A 9,396-nucleotide genomic window follows, 5' to 3' on the forward strand; every position below is an offset into this window, starting at 1 on the left:
CTTAAAATAGTTTCAACCACATGATTTCAAGGTCTAGCATGAGGTAATGTAGGTAAATCATCAAGAAATACATTTTTAAAATTCTCTAATAGTTTATTCTCATATGGGGAATGCTCTTGTTCTTATTGTATTTCCTTAGCCCCATGACGAACATAATCTTGTAGCCTATCCTTGTTCCTCTAACTCGATTCATTCGTGAAATATGTGTTGCATTACATATCTTTTAAGAAAATCAACATTACCATGAGTTACACTTCTAGCTTAACAATAGCTAACACCGTATGCTCATGAACAATAATTGTGTCATGTATAAATGTTTAAATTTTTTGCTATGAAAATCTCCTTAGGACAACACATCCAATATAAAATCAATAGTTTCCAACAATCCAACTCCAAAAGTCCACCTATATATGAGGTAAGACTGATCGCCCTATCCTCATTTTTTAAATATTTTCATGCTTATCTTACACCCTTGAAACATATTATTTTTAATTAGGATTTATGGAGTTTATGTTTGCATAGAGGTTCTTATTCTTGGGCATACATAGAGCTAGAGTCTTGCATATAGCTCTAATGCCTAAAATAAAGCTCTTGATGCATGCATTAGATCTCTTATGCAAACTTATCCCTTACATAAGAGAGATTTTCATGCATTCATCAAGAGCTCTAATGCATTAGATCTGTTATGCAAACTTATCCTTACATAAGAGAGACCTTAATGCATTCATCAAGAGCTCCAATGCATAAAAGCTCTCTAATGCATGCATGAGATTTTTATGCATCCAAAAGAGATGATCTCTTTCTCTACAATAGCTCTTATGCACTAAGATATATCTATCAGTACAATAGCTCTTATGCAATAAGAGACCTTATGTGTCAACTAAGAGATCTATATGCATGCATAGGATCTACATGCATGCCTAATAGCTATCTATCTATTACTCGTGTTCCTTTTTTTTTGTAGGTTTTCCTTGAAAGAGATCAATATATGACCCTATCTTATCATACGGTATAAATCACTATCATATTGGTTTTGTATTAACTACACTCATTTACCCACAGTTTGGGAGTATGTTTTATTAGTAGTTCAAGCACTTTATGCTCTCATGGAGCTTTTAATGCAAACATATATCTCTACCCCATGTAGTAAAACTCTTATGCACGCTTGCATTATTATACTTAGGAGGGCCCTTAATGCATGTACTAAGGTCTCTAATGCATGTATAGAAGCTCTTTAATGCATGCATAAGCGCTATAATATGGATGCCAATAGTTGGAGTGCATGCATAAGGAACTCTTATGATTTGAGATATCCTCTCTAATGTTGCATAAGAGCATTAGAGAACTCTATTGCATTGAGATATCTTCTCGAATGCTACATAAAATTTGTATGCCTAATATCTCTATGCATGTGTTAGAGCTTTATGCATGCCTAATAGCTATATCTTGCATATTTCTTGATTTATTCTTTTAATGTTTTCTTTTATAAGTGTTCCTTCATATAGATGTGAGATTTTTTTTTTGTGCATTTTATGCTTACATAATTTTTCTATTAGAGCTCTTATACACGCATAGATTTGTGCATGTATTTAGCTCTTATGCATACATTAAACCCTTTTATGTATGCATTAAATCTCTTTCCATAATACTATTTCTATCCCCTTTCATTCTGACTACGCGGTTGGATTCTTTTTGTTTCCCTTCATTACATTAAATCTTCTTTTCCACGCTTCTATTTCCTTTCTCGCAGCAGTAGGAAACTCCTCATTTTCCATTTATAACTCTTTCCCTAATGGCGCCTCCCTCACTACTCGAGGGGGTTACTCATAAATATGTAAGCGTACCACATGGGTTCAACAAAAGGGATTTTTAAAATCCCTTTATTACACATTTCTATCATACAAAAGGGTTCCATTTAAAGGGGGTATTATATCGAGCTCATCTAGTGAGGTGGTGGACACTGATGACCCGCTTTTGGGATAGGCCCCACACTTACACCACTCGCATGGTTGGTGAGATCATGGGTGATATGCGGCCGATGGGATGACAGGCTGTTTGACAGCCATTCTAGAGACTGGCATAGTTATAGCGCCAGCTCATTTAGTTGGGTTCACACTATAGAGAACCCTAGTATATATTTGGTTGAGTACCTTTTCATAAGTGTGTACTCTTATCTTTGTATATGGTGTGTTGTGTGTTGAGTGAAGAAGAAGAAGATTTCCAGCCTCTCACCTTGTGTGTTCTCTATTAGGGTTTTGTGAGTGTGTGTGTGCTTGTAAGAGCTCAAGATCTCTTCTCCCCTGCATCTTTTCATGGTATTAGAGCCTGGTTCATGCTATAGAACTGCAAGCAAGAAAAGCATAGGAAGCGGTATGAGGGTAAGAGCTTCAACTACTCTTCCCTATTTGTGTTGGTGATTACACCCTTGTCCGGAGCTCTACGGGAGGCACCGGCAAACGGTCTCTGATTGAGGAGCTTTCTTCACAGGAGTAAAGCTATAGGGCAACTATAATGTCCTATCCGATGTAATTTTTTGCGTCAAAAACTCGTTTCGGGTGTGTCAGGACCTCCGATTTTCAGAAAGCAGGCGATTTCAAGCACTACCGGTAAGTCATCAATTCTCTGCAGAACTCTATTTTAAGAACTACAGGAAGACAGATTGGTTGTGCAGACATTGTGTGTGCTGCAAGGAGGTCAACAATTGCCATTGGGTGTATGTATGCACATTGAGGTCACTGGTTGTGAAATTGGAGTGTAGTACAGTACCGCTGCAAAAAAAAAAATAGCAGTTTGTGCAAGACAAACTAGAGTGCTGTTTCTAGTAAATTTGTGTGTCTGCTGGCAAGATGTCAAATGATGGCATAAACCAGATTGTTGCTGAGAATCTTGGTAAGAACAACTTCCATGCTTGGAGGTTCAGGTTGATGAATTTCTTGATGGAAAAGTGTTATTGGGACTACATAGAAGGTGAGCATTTAGAGGCACCAGAGATACCGGAGATCAATCCGACTGCTGCAAATGTGAAAGAGTTCAAGGATTAGAACAAAGGAGCGAGAAAAGCTACGTATTGGCTGTCTATCAGTATATAAGACACCATGATTAGGCACATACAGGATGCCAAGTCCCCCACGGAGGCGTGGGACACCTTGGTAAAACTCTATGAAACGAATACCAAGGCACGAAAGATATACACGAAAGATATAGTTGAAGAATGAACTTCATACTGTAGAGAAAAAGAGTATACTGTGGAGAAAAAGAGTATTTGTGTGAATGACTATGCATTGAAGATAAAGGGTATTGTGGAATCCCTTGCATCTATTGGTGTTTTAGTAGATGATGATGATAAGGTGAAAGTCTGTCTACGTGGTCTCAGGCCACAATACAAGGCATTCAAGACGTCTATTCAGACTCAGCAAAACATTCCCAATTTTACAGATTTGGTGTCTATATTGATTATAGAAGAGAAGACCTTGGGTGAAGACCAACAGTCTTCACAAAACAATAACAGTTCAAAGCAACAGGCCTTCTACACAAGTTCAGGAAGAGGACGAGATAGAGGAGGCTATGGACGCGGTCAAGGAGGTGGCCGAACAGGTAATCAGAATTATGGCCAGCAACAGCAGCAGCAACAACAACAGTCCCAGAATTCACAACAACAACAACAACACGCAGGTGGAAGAGGCCACTTCAGAGGCAAGGGAGTCAAAGAGGTCGTGGAAATTGGCAAAGGTAGTATAATGATTCACGTGGATGATTTTACTATGGTAAGCCTTGACATGTGCAGGCAAATTGTTATAAGAAGCAGGCTGACATGCAAAATGGTAAATTACAGCAAAACAACTATGCATCCTCGAGCAGAAACAATGAGGATAATGAAAGGTTGTTTGTTATGAAGCATGTCATTAATGCCATGTCTAAAAATATTGAAGCAACACATGAAGATGATGTATGGTACGTTGATTCAGGTGCTTCGAACCACATGACAAGTCATGGGGAGTGGTTCAAGGACAGCAATGTGATGAGCTATGGTGGATCACATGACAAGTCATGGGGAGTGGTTCAAGGAGATGAAGTGTTAAAATTACAGCAATGTGATGAGCTATGGTGGATCAAATGCTAGAATCAATGTGAGATCCCTCTGCCCCTTCGTGCACCAGACTCCCGGTAGAGCTGACACAGCGGAAGCAGCCCCCTCATGCACGGGGCAGGGTTTCTCACTCGGGGCCTCGCCCACGAATGTCCGGGCACGAGACTAGGCTGGTGGTCACTCCGAAAACCGAAACTGGGAAAATTTCCCATGCCCGGAAAGCACGGACGATTCCACCATTTTGAATTTTCTTAACGAATTTTTCTAACGAGATCAATTCTAAACTATCCTTCACCTAAATAAACCAGCTACAAGGAAACTCTCACTGATATAATTTGATCATCTGAGTAATTTCAACGCTTTTTTCCTAATCAAGATCAGGCACAGCTGTTGATCCACTCAATTGAGAAATTTATCAGGGAATTAACTAGCTACTTGAATCCTAGCGTAATCCTAAGATTTTTCAGTTTGATTATTAAAACTCCACTGATTCTAGCCTAACCCCATCCGGCCCATGGGTTAGCCACCACCCTGCCATTGGAATCGGTACAACCAAATAAGTACTCACCCACCCATAATTGACATGCCTTTCTTAACTTTAGCTTTAGAAAATAGATACCCACACACTCCTCTTTAAAACTTTAATATAAAAAAATAATCCATAGACAAAACAGATATGATCGTAGATTTCATAACTCAAAATTTCCATTCAATCCCTTGTTTCACAAAAACAATACCACTTTGGACTCTCCGTTGGGACCAACTGGTCAGCCACGAGATCCAGTAATAGATAACAATAATCATTTCGTCAACATACATATATATATCTTCCTCGACATACATATGGGTGTCCTAAGCACTGGGAGCCCGTGCATCACTTGGTCAGAACCCTCCAGGATCCTCCTTGGGTGTCCTGGTACTTCACTCAGGGACCGCTTCATCAGCCCTCGTCCATCGGATCGAAAGCATACCATTTTCACCATACCCAGGCTCGTCAAGACCTGGGCAGGTTTTTGCCACGTGAGCTATCTCTCAAACACTCCCCGCCAACTGTTGCAACCAAACTTCCCTTAGATAAACATATATGCCAAATGCTCCCTCCAGCATTCTAGTGTAAGATAGTCCTTTAAGAAAAGAGGGTTTCTATGCAAGTTTTCAGTTTTGATTTTGTTTGAAAACCATGAATAATCTTAAATCCATATATCAATACTTCTAGATGCAGGTGTGAAATCCAAACAGAATTCCTCGAATTCTGTTAACTTCATCCTCAGATGAAAATCAAAAGTCTTAACGTAGTTTCAGATTCGGTGGGGGATTTGAGTACATTTTTCCTGAATTGGGTACATCGTCATTGATTGAAATTGACGAAGGAATTAGGCCTTGGTCAATAGTCTGAATAAGAGTTTGGATCTGGAAAGGTTCTTCTTAAACTATCTTTCTCGAAAGGTACTATTTCAATTTCTCTTTTTCTAAATTTCGTTCGACGAATATTTGCTTACAGATTTCTAAAAACATGAATTTTTTATGAGGAATAAAATAATCATTTATCTCGATTTGCAACTTTGATAGTTTAATTGAATTTTCTCATTACCATCTTAGTGAATATGAAACGGTAGCATTTCTTCTTCCAGATTATCTACTTATTTATTTTTTCCAATTTTTGCGAAAATTAAACAGAGGATTAAGAGAACCCTTATTTAAATATAATCATTCTATTTGCATCTATTTATGCATAAAATCTAATTCTGATGAAAGTCACACTTTTATCATCATAAAAGTCATTTATGATGAAAATCACTCTTTTAATATGAAAGAATTTCTTTTATGCATAAAAATCATTTATGATGAAAATCACACTTTTAATATAAAAATATATATTTTATGCATATGTTTATGCATAAAAATCATTTATGATAAAAATCACATTTTTAATTTAAAAAAATATCTTTTATGCATATGTTTATGCATAAAATAAAAAATATCTTTTATGAATATGTTTATGCATAAAAATCATTTATAATGAAAACCACACTTTTAATATAAAAAAATATCTTTTATGCATATGTTTATGCATAAAAATCATTTATGATGAAAATCACACATTTAATATAAAAAATATCTTTTATGCATAAAAATCATTTATGATAAAAATCACACTTTTAATATTTAAAAAATATCTTTTATGCATATGTTTATGCATAAAAATCATTTATGATGAAAATCACACTTTTAATTTTAGAAAAAAAATATATATCTTTTATGCATATGTTTATGCATAGATATCATTTATGATGAAAATCACACTTTTAATATAAAAAAATATCTTTTATGCATACATTTATGCATAAAAATCATTTATGATGAAAATCACACTTTTAATATAAAAAAATATCTTTTATGCATAAAACCCATTTATGATAAAAATCACACTTTTAATTTAAAAAATATTCTTTTATGCATACTTTTATGCATAGAAACCAATAATGATAAAAGTAACACTTTTATAATAAAAAATATTCTTTTATGGATAGAAATCAATAATGATAAAAGTAACACTTTTATAATAAAAAATATTCTTTTATGCATACTTTTATGCATATAAATCAATAATGATAAATGTAACACTTTTATAATAAAATAATATTCTTTTATGGAAACTTTTATGCATAAAAATCAATAATGATAAAAGTAACACTTTTATAATAAAATAATATTCTTTTATGCATACTTTCATGCATAGAAATCAATAATGATAAAAGTAACACTTTTATAATAGAAACAATATTATGTCATACTTTTATGCATAAAAATCAATGTGATGAAAGTAACTCTTTTGTAATAAAAAAATATACTTTTATGCATTATTTTATGCATAAAAATCCATAATGAAGAAAGTAACACTTTCACAATAAGAAAATTATCAATAAGTATCTTTCATAGAATTTAATTCTATTTAAAATCATTCTTTTATAAAAATTAATCAATCTGCATCTTTCTATACATGAATGAAAGTGATACTTTTAGAATACTCTAACGATGGGGATTACTCTTTTTGATTAATAAAAGATGAAATTTATTTCATAAATTTTCAAAAAATTTTACCATAACCTCCTTTGTATGGCTGACCATTTTTCAATTTTTAACTCTCTAAATTTAATTAGAAGTTTACCAAGAGTATTTAAATCATTCTAATGTAAACATTTTCTACTTATTTAAGAGAAACATTATGAAAAACTTGATTTTATCCAATAATCAATCATTTAGGATAAAGAATGGTTGGATTTACTAAAGAAGAGAAGGGAATGCCTTTTTTCAATGAGTCATATCATCATTTCATTTTAGAGAAGACAAAAATCATAAAAAACCATAAAAGAATTAGAAAAGAGAAGAATCTCCAACTTACATAGATAATCTGAGAGCTTTCCTTTGGCTTGATGGTCTGAGGGTTCTACTTTTGTTTGAAACATGAGTGGCCAACAATCTTTTAGAAGAGGGAAGGTCAAAAACTAATGAAATATGAGTAAAATTCACAGTTTTTGGCACTTGGGAGAGGCAAGGTAACAGTGCAAAACACTATTCAGTTTCAACAAAGGGGAAGGCTTCTATTTATAGGAAAAAGTGAGCTTCTAACCAAGCCAATTGATTCTAGAATTTTTCAGATTAGTTTGGTTAATTTTTGACCATTTTTGGGTCAGTTTAGTCCACTTTTTGGATCTAGTTGAAACAGGAGAGAGGAGAGAAAAAATTATCTCACTATTTGAGAGTTTAAAACTAATTCAAGCATGTCAAATAGGCGCCTCCTTCATGAGGGAAATTCCCCCATACTGAGGTGTCAAAAATACATCATTTCACGTAAATATCTCTCTTTTTTAACTATTAACCTTGTCCTTAGTCAACTCTTCATCTTATGTGAGTATTTACTCATTTTTGGGATATTTTTCTTTTATTGTTCTATTTATCTCCTCCCTACATTTGGATGAATCTTATTGGTCCATAGGAACCTTAATTTAAAATTTTAAGAAAATCTTGACCCCCAAGATAATGCCTCTTGAACATATTATACTTAATTTCTAATGCACCTTATGAAAATCTTTTTGAACTTCTATTTCAGGGAAACTTATTTTAATAGATGAGATATTTTTCTATCCAAAAATATTTAAAAACTGAATTATCACTCTCTAGAAGATTTTCTCTCTCTAGGTCAAAACTGGTAGAAACAAGATCTTTTATATTTTTGAAGAGAGATTTGATTACAGGGGAAGATGCTGGACATCTTCAGAGGCTAGGGAGGAATCTTACATTATCTCCCACTTGAAAAACGCAAGATGCTCTCATCTCGCAAACTGGGGGTAATCCCACAATAGATCGACTTCATTCTCCTAGGTGGCATCTTCAAAAGGATAGAACTTCCATTTTACCAATAATTCTGTGAGAATTCTGTTCCTTAGAATCTTTTCTCGAACATTAAGAATTTCTTCAGGTTGGAGTTCCATCTCACCTTGGGTTGAAGAGGTTAGGATTTCATCATCAAAGTACATGATTTGGGCTTGTCACATATTTCTTTAGAAGGCTTACATGAAATACATTATGAACTTTGAGAAGAGGAGGCAGAAGAAGCTTGTAGACTAAGTTACCTAATTTCTTTGTAATCAGATATGGCCCACAATATCTAGGGAATAACTTCTTTTACTTTCCAAGAGATAGAGAACTTCTTTTGGGCCATACTCTAATGAAGACCATATCTGCTTCTTCAAACTTTCTGATTTGCATACTGCTTCTATCGATCCTGGGTAGCTTTAATATCTTTACGAATCAGGGATTTCATTAACGTCTTCAAAATTTCGTGATCACGTTAACAAAACCTGTTGTTTGTTGAAATGTAGAGAGAAAGAGACGAGACAAGAGACACATCATGTACGCTCCCAAAGACTGATTCATATTGAGGACAAGATACATATATATAGGTGAGACCAAGTTAGGTAGAGTGAGCCATATATAGAGCTCCAACACCCCCACTCAAACAAGGGTCTCTAGCTATGGATGAAAAAACCCTTGGGAAGTACAAGGGAAAAACCCAAGCCCCTATACAAATGTGAAAATATGAACCAGAAGTAATGATGTGAAAGTGCATTGTGCATCTATGTACAAATATACAAAAGGACCAAGAGGTCATAGTGAGCAATTGTGGAATGTGCAAAGTGCATGGTGTCTAGAAGATTACAACGATATATGTACAAAGCTACCATAAGAGTAAAGAGCCTAATCTAGAAAGAGTGAGCCCGAGGCAACTCCAAGCTCTGAGCGCAAGA

This window comes from Cibotium barometz, chromosome 23 (genome assembly GCF_041138505.1).
Source record: "Cibotium barometz isolate CiBa-2024 chromosome 23, ASM4113850v1, whole genome shotgun sequence".
Classification (NCBI taxonomy): Eukaryota; Viridiplantae; Streptophyta; class Polypodiopsida; order Cyatheales; family Cibotiaceae; genus Cibotium; species Cibotium barometz.